Source organism: Mytilus galloprovincialis, chromosome 7, assembly GCF_965363235.1.
Source record: "Mytilus galloprovincialis chromosome 7, xbMytGall1.hap1.1, whole genome shotgun sequence".
NCBI classification, from domain to species: Eukaryota; Metazoa; Mollusca; class Bivalvia; order Mytilida; family Mytilidae; genus Mytilus; species Mytilus galloprovincialis.
In genome coordinates, this window is record NC_134844.1 from 88,299,540 (window position 1) to 88,314,764 (window position 15,225).

Genomic DNA, 15,225 nt, shown 5'->3' on the forward strand with positions numbered 1-15,225 from the left:
CTCCTCTGAAACTACTGGGCCAAATTAATCCAAACTTGGCCACAATCATCTTTGGGGTATCTAGTTTAAAAAATGTGTGGCGTGACCTGGTCAACCAACCAAGATGGCCGCCACGGCTAAAAATAGAACAAAGGGGTAAAATGCAGTTTTTGGCTTATAACTCAAAAACCAAAGCATTTTGAGGAAATCTGACGGGATAAAAATGTTTATCAGGTCAAGATCTATCTGCCCTGAAATTTTCAGATGAATCAGTCAATCGGTTGTTGGGTTGCTGCCCCTGAATTGGTAATTTTGAGGAAATTTTGCTGTTTTTGGTTATTATCTTGAATATTATTATAGATAGAGATAAACTGTAAACAGCAATAATGTTCAGCAAAGTAAGATCTACAAATAAGTCAACATGACCAAAATGGTCAGTTGACCCGTTTAGGAGTTATTGCCCTTTATAGTCAATTTTAACAATTTTTCATAAATTAAATTAATCTTTTACAAAAATCTTCTCCTCTGAAACTACTGGGCCAAATTAATCCAAATTTGGCCACAATCATCTTTGGGGTATCTAGTTTAAAAAATGTGTGGCGTGACCTGGTCAACCAACCAAGATGGCCGCCACCGCTAAAAATAGAACATAGGGGTAAAATGCAGTTTTTGGCTTATAACTCAAAAACCAAAGCATTTTGAGGAATCTGACATTGGATAAAAATGTTTATCAGGTCAAGATCTATCTGCCCTGAAATTTTCAGATGAATCGGTCAATCGGTTGTTGGGTTGCTGCCCCTGAATTGGTAATTTTGAGGAAATTTTGCTGTTTTTGGTTATTATCTTGAATATTATTATAGATAGAGATAAATTGTAAACAGCAATAATGTTCAGCAAAGTAAGATCTACAAATAAGTCAACATGACCAAAATGGTCAGTTGACCCCTTTAGGAGTTATTGCCCTTTATAGTCAATCTTTAACCATTTTTCATAAATCTAAGTAATCTTTTACAAAATCTCCACTGAAACTACTAGGCCACAATCATCTTTGGGGTATCTAGTTTGAAAAATGTGTCCGATGACCTGGCCATTCAACCAAGATGGCCGCCACGGCTAAAAATAGAACATAGGGGTAAAATGCAGTTTTTGGCTTATAACTATGAATTCAAAGCATCTAGAGCAAATCTGACAAGAAGTTAAATTGTTAATCAAGTCAATATCTATCTGCCCTGAATTTTTCAGATGAATTGGACAACTGGTTGTTGGGTTGCTGCCCTCCAATTGGTAATTTTTAAAGAAATTTTGCCGTTTTTGGTTATCTTGAATACTATTATAGATGGCGATAAACTGTAAACAGCAATAATGTTCAGCAAAGTAAGATCTACAAATAAGTCAACATGACCTAAATGGTCAATTGACCCCTTAAGGAGTTATTGCCCTTTATAGTCAATTTTTAACAATTTTCATTAATTTGGTAAATATATGTAAATTTTTACCAAATATAGTTCTCTGTTACTAATGGGCAAAGTTCATTATAGATATAATTGTAAGAAGCAAAATCGTTCAGTAAAGTAAGAACTTCAAACACATCACCATCACCAAAATACAATTTTGTCATGAATCCATTTGTGTCCTTTGTTTAATATGCACATAGACCAAGGTGAGCGACACAGGCTCTTTAGAGCCTCTAGTTATTTATGAAATCTGAAATGTGAAAAATTCCCCCCCCCCCCCAATTTTTTTTTCACATCCCCCTTTCCCTTTTTCCAAAACTGATCTCAATTCACATTTCTGATGGAGTTTGCAACAATAACTACTCATTTATATACAGCATAACATAATAAAATGTAAAAAAAAGTGCTTGTTATCACTGAATGGTCAAGATTGTTTTAATTTATCAGTTGGTAGTAAAAGTGAATATACATTGTATATTGTATAAAATCATTGATTTTAAGTTGATTCAACTACTATTCTTGACAAAGAAAGATAACTTCAATTGAAAATTTCTTGCTATTGCACAATACTGTGCAATTGAAAATATTTGCTTTGCACAATACTGTGTAATTGAAGATTTCTTGCTATTGCGCAATACTGTGCAATTGAAAATTTCTTGCTATTGCTGAATACTGTGCAAGTGAAGATTTCTTAGTATAATAATTTTGGACCAACTTGAAAACTGGGCCCTTAATCAAAAATCTAAGTACATGTTTAGATTCAGCATATCAAAGAAGCCCAAGAATTCAATTTTTGTTAAAATCAAACTTAGTTTAATTTTGGACCCTTTGGACTTTAATGTAGACCAATTTGAAAACGGGACCAAAAATTAAGAATCTACATACAGTTAGATTTTGCATATCAAAGAACCCCAATTATTCAATTTTTGATGAAATCAAACAAAGTTTAATTTTGGACCCTGATTTGGACCAACTTGAAAACTGGGCCAATAATAAAAAATCTAAGTACATTTTTAGATTCAGCATATCAAAGAATCCCAATGATTCAATTTTTGTTAAAATCAAACTAAGTTTAATTTTGGACCCTTTGGACTTTAATGTAGACCAATTTGAAAACGGGACCAAAAATTAAGAATCTACATACACAGTTAGATTTGGCATATCAAAGAATCCCAATTATTCAATTTTTGATGAAATCAAACAAAGTTTAATTTTGGACCCCGATTTGGACCAACTTGAAAACTGGGCCAATAATAAAAAATCTAAGTACATTTTTAGATTCAGCATATCAAAGAACTACAATGATTCAATTTTTGTTAAAATCAAACTAAGTTTAATTTTGGACCCTTTGGACCTTAATGTAGACCAATTTGAAAACAGGACCAAAAATTAAGAATCTACATACACAGTAAGATTCATCATATCAAAGAACCCCAATTATTTAATTTTTGATGAAATCAAACAAAGTTTAATTTTGGACCCTTTTGGGCCTCTTATTCCTAAACTGTTGGGACCAAAAATCCCAAAATCAATCCCAACCTTCCTTTTATGGACATAAAAGAGGGACGAAAGATACCAAAGGGACAGTCAAACTCATAAATCTAAAACAAACTGACAACGACATGGCTAAAACTGAAAAAGACAAAACAGAAAAATAATAGTACACATGACACAACATAGAAAACTAAAGAATAAACAACACGAACCCCACCAAAAACTAGGGGTGATATCAGGTGCTCCGGAAGGGTAAGCAGATCCTGCTCCACATGTGGCACCCGTCGTGTTGATTATGTGATTACAAATCCGGTAAATAGTCTAATTTGGTAGGTCATATTCATGAAAGGGAAGGGGATAACCTTGTGTTTAAATTTCATAGATTTCTATTTACTTATACTAAAGTTGTGGTGCGAAAACCAAGAAAAATGCTTATATGGGCCCTTTTTTGGCCCCTAATTCCTAAACTGTTGGAACCAAAACTCCTAAAAGCAATCCCAACCTTCCTTTTATAGTCATAAACCTTGTGTCAAAATTTCATAGATTTCTATTTGGTTAAACTAAGTTATAGTGCTAAAACCAAGAAAATGCTTATTTGGGCCCCTTTTGGCCCCTAATTCCTAAACTGTTAGAACAAAAAATCCCCAAATCAATCCCAACCTTCCTTTTGTGGTCATAAACCTTGTGTTAAAATTTCATAGATTTCCATTCACTTTTACTAAAGTTAGAGTGCGAAAACTAAAAGTATTCGGACGACGACGACGCAGACGACGACGCCAACGTGATACCAATATACGACCAATTTTTTTTTTTTTTTTGCGGTCGTATAAAAACAACAACATTGTCTTGCACAAGAAGTATTCCTGTCAGGTATAAGGGACGACATCAAAAGTTCAATGTAGGATAAATAACTTAATTCACATAGTTTTTTCACTGACCCCCCACCCCCCTCTTAATTAACTTAATTTGGGAAAAAATGATTTACCAATAGGGATATATGTAAAAATCGATTGTAGATATACAAAACTTGCAGAATTTTAACCCCCCCACCCCCAAACTATTTGATTTAAGTTTGTTTTTTTTATCCTACATCGATCTTTTGATGTCGTCCCTAAGTGACTGGCTAAACTGATAAATGTAAAGTTTCTATCAGAGACCTATAAAATTGGTATTCGTTGCTTCACCACTATAAAATTAATTTTTGAAATTTTAAAAACTTTCTTAAACTATCATGGATTTCTACCAAACTTGGACAGAAGCTTGTTTACGATCATAAGATATTAACCAGAAGTAAATTTTGTAAAAAAAAATATCTTGTTTTTCCGTATTTTACTTACAAATGGACTTCCGCCAGGAAAAATTAGTCACTCTGTGGTTAAGGTTTTAAAATTTTTAATAATAATTCTTAAACTATCCTGGATTTTTACCAAACTTGGACAGAAGCTTGTTTATGGTCATAAGATAGTATCCAGAAGTAAATTTGTAAAGAAAAAACACATCTTTTTCCGTATCCAACTTATAAATGGACTTTATCTTTACATAAACTTTGACAAAATATGCAAACGATAAAAATGCGTCTGCAGTTTGTCGTTTGTTAGTACAAACGCTACATTTGTTTCTTACTTCAACCTGATTAAACAAAGTATTTGTTTCTACGTTTGTAAAAAGTATGTTTAGCCAACAACATGTGCATGCATTATTGAAAGTTCAAACAGGGTCATTAAAGACTTATCAAACTATGTATTTGTTTCTACTTTTGTAGCGTTGAGAAAATAACAACAAACGCGAGACAACGTTTACGAAATTTTGGTTAGAAAGAAATGTGGCCTTGAACAGAAGCTTCTTACAATCAAAATATAGTATTGGGAGGATTTTTTTTATTATTTTTTCCTCATTTTAATTTTTGTTGAGCCTGTGATTAACAGCAAAAGTAGGCGAGACACTGGGTTCCGCGTTCGAATTTTTCTTCCAGATAACATATTTACATACAGTCTGCAATAAAAGTTCTTAAAACATGCATTAGATTCTTATAGTAGGCGAGACACTGGTCTTCGAAAATATAACTGTTTTTGATCCCTCTGGAATCTTCTGTTTTTTTACAGTTTCTTTGAGGAACAATATATATTTTTTCAGAAAATTTTCTGTCTTGTATCTAACAGAAATGCTTTTGACTACACCTTAACATTCAATATTTTCAGTTAATATTTGTGAGTCTAAAACCCTAAAATCCAGGAGCTGCCGGGGGCTTCGCCTGCTAGTCCAACTGGAAGCCTTTATCGGCCTCAAGTGCCTGCCGAGTTGTGCTTCACCTTCAACATATTGATTTTGTTACCAGTAAATTTAAAACAAAAAAAAATATTATTGTTATATACACAAACACATTTATATGGATCTACAATCTGTCGATACTTGTATCTTGACATTGCATAATGTCATGTTTTTTTCTCTCTGACTGTTTATGATGTCTTTACACTGAATCCACTATTATAGTTGTTAATTTCTTAACTCGAATGATTCAGCGCCCTCTATCCACTACTTTTCTCGTTAATGAAGTGATCGAAGTGATCGCAATATAACGACTGGATTATTCGGGTTATTAATTTCTGTGTCATTTGGTCTCCTGTGGAGAGTTGTCTCATTGGAAATCATACCACATCTTCTTTTTTTTTCTTTCTTTTTTTTAAATATTAGACACACTGTGCAATACCTCTTACAATATTGATAACTATTCTATGCAAGAGACTTCAACTATCAAAACGGACACTGACTCGCATACCATTACAGCTGATTGCATTGAGTGTGTAGCTAAAGGTAATACCTTCTTCTTCTTTCGTTAATCAGCAACGGAAAAATACCATCACGCTGATGCTGTGTCATCAAGTGCAGGTGCTGTACAATTTGTGATCAACAAAACCGAAAAGTAAATAAATATATACAAGTTTAAAATTGTGGTCTGTGCAGGATAAAAACAAGGATGATCTTTACAGCATCACTGTGACTCTGGTCTCAGGATGGAAGTGTGACCAGAGGTTTTCCTTGAAAGAGTCCGAGTCGGTGTCAGTTGCAATGTTTCCTGGTAGATGGTTCCAGTCTCGGATTGTTCGTGGGTAGAAGCTGTACTCGTATTCAGAGGTGTTACATTGTGGCTGCATGATGCTGACTGTGTGACTATGACGTGTTTTCCTGTTGTTGATGAGGTAGTATTGGGGAATTTCAGTGGCTACTTGGTGGTACAGTATTTTCTGAAATAATATTAATCGATTTGCTGTTCTTCTCGTTTCAAGGGTAGGCCAATTTAAAGATTGTAGAATTGCGGTCATAGAGCCGGGTTGGTAATTGTAGTTCTTGGTTACAAATCTTGCCGCCCTGTGTTGTACCATTTCTATACGTTTTATGTCCTTCTTCCAATGGGGGTCCCATACTGAACTGCTGTATTCCAGGTGTGGTCTTACCAGAGCAATATAAGCGTGTTGTTTAATTTCTTGAGGGCATCTATATAAATTTCTTCTTACAAAATTCAGTTGTTGTGAAGCTTTGTTAACTTTTGAGGTTATGTGATGGTTCCAATTGAGCTTGCTGTCCAGCTCCACCCCTAGGTATGGGTTATGTTCTTTTAGTTCCAATTTTGTAGAATGTAAGAAGTATGGTCTTATAATTCTATTACGGATGTTATGCGTTGTCTGTAAAACGTAGCATTTCTTTGGATTGAATGACATTTTCCAATCGATAGACCATTTTTCTAGTTCAGTTAAGTCTTTCTGTAATATTTCTGTATCATTATGAGTTTTGATGTCTCTGTAAAGTAGGCAATCATCTGCAAAGAGTCTTATGCTGGTGCCAGTTGTTAAATTATCCCCAATGTCATTGATGTATAGGAGAAATAGAAGTGGGCCAAGTACGGTTCCTTGAGGGACTCCGGATCTTACGGTAGCTGGTTGTGATTTAAAGCCATCTAGGAGTACTGTCTGTTTTCTATTTTGGAGCCAGTTATCTATCCAGTTTACTGTGTACTTATCAATACCCTTTTTCCTAAGTTTGTGTACAAGATGGCGATGTGGCACGGTATCGAAGGCCTTACTGAAGTCCAGTATCAGTATATCTGCCTGGCTTTTGTTATCTCTTATTCTAGCTAGATCTTCTGTGGTGTTTATGAGCTGTTGTTCACACGAGTGTTTTTTCCTGAATCCATACTGGTATGATGACAGGAGATTATTGTTGTCCAGGTAGTTCATAATACTACTAAAGATTATGTGTTCCATAATTTTGCAAGGGACAGATGTAAGGGAGACAGGACGGTAATTTGCTGGATCTGTTTTATCGCCCTTTTTAAAGATCGGGATGACATTACCGATGAGCCAGTCTGATGGTACTGTTCCTAATTTGATAGATTTATTAAATATAACCTCCAAGTACGGTGCTATTTGTTCTGCTGTCTCTTTCAGGACTCTGCAAGGTATCAGATCTGGTCCTGTTGCTTTGTTAGGATTTATATTTTTCAACTGTTTGATAATTCCAGGTATCGATATGTATATTGGTTTCATGTGTACTATAGGTCTTGGTAATTTTGGTAGCCTAAATTCAACATCTGTATAGAATCGTATGTCTATGTACTGGTTAAAATCAATATCAGAAAATGCTGATTCGTACTGCTGATTAAGGATGTTTGCTTTTTCTTCTGCATCTATGATGTCCTTACCATTCTTATTAAGCATGCTGATGTTACTGCTATCCTTCTTCATACCTTTTATGTACGACCAAAATTTCTTGGTTGTAGCATATATTTGTTCTCTGCAACTGTCTGTATGTGCTTTTGTTGGTTCTTCAGGTGTCAGAATATCTTTGACATATTGATCGTGGTTGCTTTGAAGTTGCTCTTTGACCTTCTTTCTATAAAGTTTAAAATCTTTCCAGTGTTTCTTATCGTTTGATTTTTTGGCTTTGTTGTAAAGTCTCTGTTTCCTTCTTATCATTTGTTTAGTTTCTGTTGTTATCCATGGAAGATTCCATCTTGTAGTAGTATTCTTTGATGGTATGTTATTTTCAATCGATTCTGTAACTAGGTGTTTGAAGTTTGTCCATGATGTTTCTATACCTTCTTTATTGCTGTCTTCTTTGAAATTTTCAAGTTTTGATCTTAGGTCTGATCTTATACCTTCCATGTTCCCCTTTTTATACATGTATATTTTCCTAGGTGGTTTTTTGTGAATTTTTGCCTTTGTATTTATAGTGATCTTAACAAGGTTATGGTCGCTTATACCTGGTCCTACTTCTACTTTCTTTATAAGATTAGGGTTGTTGGTGAAACATAAATCTAGAATGTTGTTTTCTCTTGTTGGTTCTGAAACAACCTGTTCAATATTGTGGTCATTCATGATATCTATCATTTTTTGGTTGATGTTTGTACCATACTGAGCTACTGGTTTGATTGTTCCATTTTCCCAGTTTATGCTTGGAAGATTGAAGTCGCCCATTAGTATAATGTTGTTGCTATTTGTATCAATCATACTCAGTGATCTGTCGAGGTTTTCAAGGTCTTCTAGTGTGCTTTTTGGATTTCTGTAGAAGGATCCAATATAAAGGTTTTTACTTCCTTCTATTTGTATTTTAGTCCAGATAATCTCGCATTCAGTTCTTAATTTGGTTTGTTCTGTACATATAAGTGTTGTTTTGCTTGCTATTAACACTCCTCTATCTCCCTTTTTACGGTCTTTGATTATTTCGTAATGATCGGTTGGTAAAATGGATGGATTTTGAAAGCTTTTGTCCACATTGGTCTCGTTAACGCATAATATATCTGGCCTGTGTGTGTCTACTAATGATTGGAATGCTATCCTTTGTTTTAATGAGTAAAGACTGGTGGTGTTGATGCCTATCATTGTCAGGTTCTGGTTGTTGTTTTCATTCAATGTTATATTTATTGACTTATTGGTATCTAGTTCATCACTGTTAGAATCTGAAAGTGAACTGAACGAATTGTCATTGCCAACACTTAGATTGAAAAAAGATGTACTCACGTTGGTAAAGAGACAGTTATGGCAACTCCAGCTTAGATGTTCATGTTTCTGGAACATTGCATATTCTTTTTCATTGATTTGCCCATTACATTTAATATGAGTCCACTCGTTGCACTCATCACACTGTAATGCTTTTTGGTTACTTTTTACAGCTTTTGCACAGAGTGTGCAAGGGTATTTTGTTGGACCAGGGTTGGAGTGTATGTCGCCACATAGTATAATCAGATATATGTTGGTCTGAGTTGTATTAATGTTTGTATACCATTTGTGTCTTTTATTGATGTCTCTGTATACGTAAACTGAAAACTTACTAATATTAGTTTCCACTAATGCTTTATGAATATGATGATTATATGGTTCAGCATATACATCCTTTTTTATGAAGTTTCTTTCAAGGGTTTTGCTGGTGTTAGCAATAGATGCCTTTGGTAAGCTTGCTTTCTATAGATGAACCGTGAAGTAATTATTAGATTAGATAAACTATCCTCCTTTAAGAATAGACTAGTCTGACATATATCCAATTTATCTGTCTGTAGGACTAGGCTACTTCGAAAGGAGGTAGTATACCTTACCTAATAATTACTTCACGGTTCAGCTAGCAAGTAAGCTTACCAAAGAAATTACCTTTGCCTACACACTCATTGTAATCGGCTGTAACACTATGGTAACTCTGGTCACTCTTTTATCTGAGACCAGCGATATTCATGATATGGATATTTTTTTTATGGCAGTGGCTTGAATTAAGATATTTAAAATTTTTATTAGAGTCGGCAAAATAGCTACTTCCTTTTTTTTTTTATCCAGCACGGTACCCCTTTTTTCAAATATTTATTTTTGTGCTTTTAATCAGAGACATATATACACAGTAACACATGTGTATATATATGTCTCTGTTTTAATATAAGATCATATCGTCGCTGTTATGCAAAAACCTCGTATCTAAGGTTTTGATAATTTTACACCAGACAGAAAAAACTGAAATCTTTTTATCGATTATTTAGAATTAAATATGTATTTTCCACTGTATGCGAAAATATCTGATCTTCTAACCAATCAATTACCAAGACGAGAAAATTTTTTACACATATTATGTATTTTCAAAGCTTTTCATCATGTAATAGCTTTGAGAATCTAAAATTGTTAAAACTGTACCTGTGATAATGTCAGCTGCCTTGACATGTGTTTTTCTTTTGAGATACGATATTTTCGCACAACAAAATGTCTCATCAATCCGACTACACTTTTTCGTCACATGTCAGAATTTGGGTTAATGATTGGTTAGAAGATCAGATATTTTCGCATACAGTGGAACATACATATTTAACCCTAAATAATTGATAAAAAGATTTCCGCAAAAAATTGAGATACGAGGTTTTTGCATAACACCGACGATATAACTTACACTATTTCACGGTATTGTTGTATATGTCACCAAAAACGTCCATGAATGATGTCATGAATGTTGGATTACGGTATTTATGATATCAGGTGCTTCATCCAATAATATAATATCTAATTTGATATTCTAACTTTATGTTCAATGTGAAAATTATTTTAAATATATATAGATATATATGAAGTTTTTAGGCAATCTCATTAAAATCCGATGTTCTGACACGTATCAGAACATCGGATTTTAATGAGATTGGTTTTTAGGCCACCTGTTTTTATCTCCCATAATTTTTCTAAAAGTGCAGGTTTTACTGTATACATTGTAACACATTATTGACCTGGATCGTGAGAAAGTCGAGCACCTGTTCGTGTGACGTCACAATATCCTATTTCATTTCCCACAATACAACCGGCGGAAATTTACCTGTTGCAAATCAAAACAAACCATTGTGGGGTTGGTTCTATCCCAATGTTGTTCACTATATACTACAGTAAGTAAATATAAAATATATCGTTTTCAAATGTTCTTCCAGACACAACATGACGACAAATTTAGAATTATGTCACTCAGCAAAATTGATCTATTTATTGAAATGGTTCGGTGCCGGGTATACAAGAAAATCAATAAAGTATATAAGTAAATTTTATCTAATAACTGTAATGTCGGAATATCTGAATATATCATATGCACATATAACTATGTAAAGTACACGTGCAAAGCAAATAATATTTTATACCTGCAAACTTCTGGAAAGAGGCCCCTTTCTCCCCTATACCTACATGTAGCTGCTATAGGGCTGGCAACCACACCACTGCATGGGCACACATTTTCGTTGTAAAATGTAGTTTAAACATATTTTATTGTAGAAAACACTGACAATAGGACTAGACACAAGTTTTGCAACTTAGAATGTCTTAATTCTCCATTACCATGATTACATACAAATAATAAATAACAGTACAAAATAAAATACAAAATAATAACATCATAAGCAATATTAATAATTATGGCATGTATGGAGACATGAAATGAACAATAGTTTAAACCACATTTCTAATAAATTTCTAATAGTCAAGAGGGCATAGCCTATTTGATATATATGGAGATATAAATAGTGAACTATGGACGATTGGATTTTGTAATATATAGTTAACTTCGTTTACATGGTGATGGATGAATCCGGGTCCGTTCGCCCTGACTCATGTTCGCCCTAGTACCTGTTCGCCCTGATACCTGTACATCATTTTCGCCCAGGGTCCATTCGCCCTGATTATTATTTTTTTCTAATTGTTGTCTAGTCGCATTATTTTACGTGTTTGAACAAATTACGTTAAAGTTTGTTGAAAAATTGACAGAATATTTATATTGCCGCAGTCAATTTATCATTTTCCCTTTGATTTGAAATTGCAGAGTAAAATACTGGAATACAATGTATTTATCTTTATTGATATTTGTTAACAAAATAATTGTAATCAGTCAATCACGAAAGTATGCAGTATAAATAAATGAACTTATAAATCCGTTTTATAATTTACAGTTCGTACATTATTAGTTTTATTAATTTCAAGCTGAATATTTTATCAATTATTAATCCATCAAAAGACAAGTTTCACAATAATCAGTTATCCGAATTATTTTGAATTTAACAATTAACAATGATTAATGATAAAAAACAAGCCATAAACTTTTAAATATTTCAATGTTTCCATAAATTTCAAGAATATACATGTACATGATATATATACCATAGAAATATCTGAATAAGTTTATTCAACTTCAATGCCCTGAATATTAATATTTTTATAGTAGGGCGAACGGACTCTGGGCAAACGAACTCAAAGCGAACGGACCTAGGGCGAACATGTTATTAGGGCGAACGGTCCCGATACCGTGATGGATTAGTCCACATGCTGTATTCATGTATATGTTACTGATATAAAAACTACATATACGAACATGTACAATATTGCATTTATACTGATTTTATGAGTGCCCCGTGTGTAAGGGTTAGGGTGCAAATAAGAAGTACGTAGGAAACCATGGTAACAGGTAACAGTCAAGTTGACCGTAAATTTATTTATGAATTAGTCAATAATATATATATAAAAGTACATGTACAAGTATATATTGATAGTAGACCAATATTTAATAATCATGCATGCCTCAATCCTCAAATAGCCAAATAGTCAATTAAAGGATTGTTTTTACATCTTTGGACCTTCTTGGAATGAAAAAATGTAGTATAATGTACTTGTAGACAACTTGGTAGAGACCCTCATGTTTTGCTCACTTATACAAATGTACATGTAACCTTTTATTCTAAAAACCAGTTGTTGGCATGACACGGGTTATGTTCTTCTCATATATGTTATGATGGTATGATACTAAACTCCTAACGGGAAGGATTGTGCCTGATGTTCATATGATGAAATCATAATCTTTCAGTCAGTTTAATTGAAGTCTGGAGCTGGCATGTCAGTCAACTGCTAGTAGTCTGTTGTTATTTATGTATTATTGTCATTTTGTTTATTTTCTTTGGTTACATCTTCTGACATCAGACTCGGACTTCTCTTGAACTGTAGACAACTTGGTAGAGCCCCTCATGTTTTGCTCACTTATACAAATGTACATGTAACCTTTTGCAGAGTTTCCTCTCAAGTCAAAAAAAAATGTGCCACTTTTAATTTTCTTTTGCCAACTACATGTAGCATAAACATGTTTTTGTTAAGAACATGAAGAACTTGCTTTCCCGTTCTTGGTAACAAAACAAATAGGAGGGGATGATCAATGCATTTGAATGGGAACATGTGGTTGGACCTGCCCCCCTTTTTGTCCTGGGCTTGGATCTGCCCCTGAAGTAGGTTCAAATGTATACTTAATCCAAATTTCCATAATTTCAGTAGTGCTGATGTCAGATCAATTATAAGAAATCATTTTCTCAAATAAATTCAGCAATATACATGTAGCATCATATTTTGTTAGGGAGCTACCATTTGATTTTTAGGGGGGGGGGGGCTAGGATGAAAAATTTTGTCCTGCTTTTTTTTTTTAGTTGTAATCTCTGTCCTGCCTTTTTATTTTTTACTCTATTCGGTCCTGCCTTTTTTTTTACTAGTTTATCCTGACTTTTTTTACACAAATTGTCATCTGCCTTTTTTTTTTAACAAGTTTCTCATCCTGCCTTTTTTTTTACTCAAAACTCCTGTCCTGCCTTTTTTTTTTCAATTTTCATCCTAGCCCCCCCCCCCCCCCCCCCATAAAAATCAAATGGTAGCTCCCTTAACCATTTGCTCAACCACTAAAATGATTGATATATAAAGTTCAAAACTTCAAACTGTAAAACAAACATTTATTATCAATGATGTAAAAACAAACAATCCTTTAAGTTGACATCTTTAAATGAATCCTTTAGCATGTTTTAAGCTGGCATCAGATGATATTTTACCACACATTTTAATTTAACAATACAATTAACACCTTTAGTTTATTAATAAGTTCATGGTACCTATTTCTATCAAATGCAATCAGCTGATTATTGATTTTCTGTCAAAATATCCATACAGGTGAAAATCAGGGGAAAAGTCTGAGAAACTGAAAAAAATGACAAGGTGGACTAAGTCGAATGTTTGAATGTTTCTGATAAAATGAAGTTGTAAGATGTGTTCACTGGGATAAAGATCCTCCGGGTGCGGGAATTTCTCGCTGCATTGAAGACCTCTTGGTGACCTTCAGCTGTTGTTTTTTTCTATGGTCGGGTTGTTGTCTCTTTGGCATATTCCCCATTTCCATTCTCAATTTTATTCAACTATAAATCATATAAGAAGATGAAAAGGTGATATGAATGCCAATGAGACAACTCTCCATCCAAGTCACAATTTGTGAAATAGTCAATGACAGCTGTTGCTTAAATAGTTCATAGGACATGTAGGAGTAAAATTCAATTTTGGTCAGTTTCTAAAAAAGTTAGAAGGTTTAAGGGACTACATCAAAAGTTCAATGTAGGATAAAAAACTTAATTCACATAGTTTTTTTAATGACCCCCCTACCCCCCTCTTAACTTAATTTGGGAAAAATTGATTGACCCATATGGATATATGTAAAATCGATGTAGGATAATCAAAACTTGCAGCAAGTTTAACCCCCCACCCCCAAACTATTTGAATTAAGTTTTTTATCCTTCATTGATCTTTTGATGTAGTCCCTAAGGTCTATCACCTCTAACATTTCAGTAATATTGGGACAATGGATTTTGGAGTTATTGCCCCTTAAATGTAAAATTGAGTAAATTTCACAGATTTTGACTTAAACGTTCAACATGAAGTAAATTAATCTGTAGATACATGTATATATGTCTTATATTTTTTTTGTCTTCTGACAATTTTTTTTAATCTCCTTAGGGGATATAAGGTGATACCCAAAACCTTGACTAAAACTAATTTGGCTCATTTAGTATTCATAACATTTTGACAAAATATTTACTGGTCAAAAAATATATAAAAATTTCAAAAAACTTTCTTGGGAAAAAATTGTTGGATATATAGCAGTTTGTCAAACACTAATTTTGATCATGGAGAAGCTTAATATTTCCTTAACAATACAATGTGATTAAAACGTTTAGCTGATTTAACAGAGTTATCTCCCTGCAGTGTTAGGTACAATGTACCACCTTAAGTCCTAGAAGTCAGAACCTAATGCCAGGCTGCTAATGCTCCTCTAATCATGCTTATATCATGTACATGTATGTTGTCAATTGTTAATGACATCTATGCTATCATGACTATTAAAAGAGAAGACCTCATTTTGTGTGTCGCTTCTCTTCCTTCTTGAATAAATTAATCATCATGCCTCTGTGTCCTATAGGTACCATGCATAGTCACATTTGTCAACCATT

At 33.7% G+C, this 15,225-nt stretch overlaps 1 protein-coding gene across 2 annotated transcripts in view; it reads left to right on the forward strand.

Moving 5' to 3' along the window:
* Positions 1–10,732: 10,732 nt before the first annotated feature.
* Positions 10,733–15,225, forward strand: part of LOC143083945 (retinoic acid receptor alpha-A-like) — a 34,730-nt gene continuing 30,237 nt past the window's right edge. For both annotated transcript variants that reach the window (XM_076260353.1, XM_076260354.1), the window contains exon 1: positions 10,733–10,824. The gene's annotated coding sequence lies outside the window, so the exon portion shown is untranslated. The remainder of the gene's footprint in view (positions 10,825–15,225) is intronic.